The 801-nt window shown below is 69.3% G+C and overlaps 1 protein-coding gene across 1 annotated transcript in view; it reads left to right on the top strand.

Moving 5' to 3' along the window:
• Window positions 1-801, top strand: part of GAD1 (glutamate decarboxylase 1) — a 72217-nt gene that overhangs the window by 596 nt on the left and 70820 nt on the right. The gene's annotated exons all lie outside the window — the stretch shown is intronic.

Genomic DNA, 801 nt, shown 5'->3' with positions numbered 1-801 from the left:
AGGGAGGTTCCACGGGTGCTTTCGGGGGGGGGCGCGTGGTGCTTCTTCATGGCCGCGCTCTTCCTTCTCTCCAGGACGCCTGCCAAGCAGTGGTCAAGGGAGCCTTGGATGCTATCCTTGGGTGGACGCCCCGGGGGACTCTCTGTCCCTAGTGGCCCCGGTTATGGAGGTGTGCGACGGGAGCGGTGGGGGCGGCAGGTGGAGGGAGGGAGGGATGGACGAAGAGGGCGGCGGCGGCTAAGAGCTTCCGTCGAGACGATTCAGACAGACATTCGGCGGGCAACCCGAAAAGGACCCGGCGTGTGCGCGTGTGGCGCGGGCAGGAGGCGGCGGGATGACATAACCACACAGCCGGGAGCGGGGTGGGTGGGTGGGAGGGGAGGGCTGGAAGGCCGTCGGCCAGCCCGCGCTCGGAGGGGAAGAGCTCCCCACCCCACCCCCCGCCAAAGGGCTGCCGGGCTTCTGCTGGAGCACGAACGCCCAGAGTCCATCGGAAGGTGGTCGTTCGGCAACTGCAAGGAGAGGGGGCGGGTGGCGCGGCGGGGACGCACAGGCATCCGCGCGCGCCCTCTCTAATCCTCTTGAACGCCGCCTTCGTGGGGCTGGTGGCGCCTGGGCGCGTTTGGCCCTCCGCTTTGCCGAACCCGACGGGGCTGTGAGACCAGCCTGGGGGGGGGGCGCCAGAGAGGGTTCCTGGGGTCTCTCCTCCGCTCTCTGAGAAGGCCTCGCCTTGGCTCTCGGGAGGGGCGTTCCCCACACAGAAGGGGGGGGACCCTTCAGGGCTTCTCCAGGTATTCGCCC

This window comes from Gekko japonicus, unplaced genomic scaffold (genome assembly GCF_001447785.1).
Source record: "Gekko japonicus isolate JY-2015 unplaced genomic scaffold, Gekko_japonicus_V1.1 scaffold66, whole genome shotgun sequence".
NCBI classification, from domain to species: Eukaryota; Metazoa; Chordata; class Lepidosauria; order Squamata; family Gekkonidae; genus Gekko; species Gekko japonicus.
Note: the sequence above shows the minus strand (reverse complement) of the source record. Positions and strands in the feature narration are given on the sequence as shown.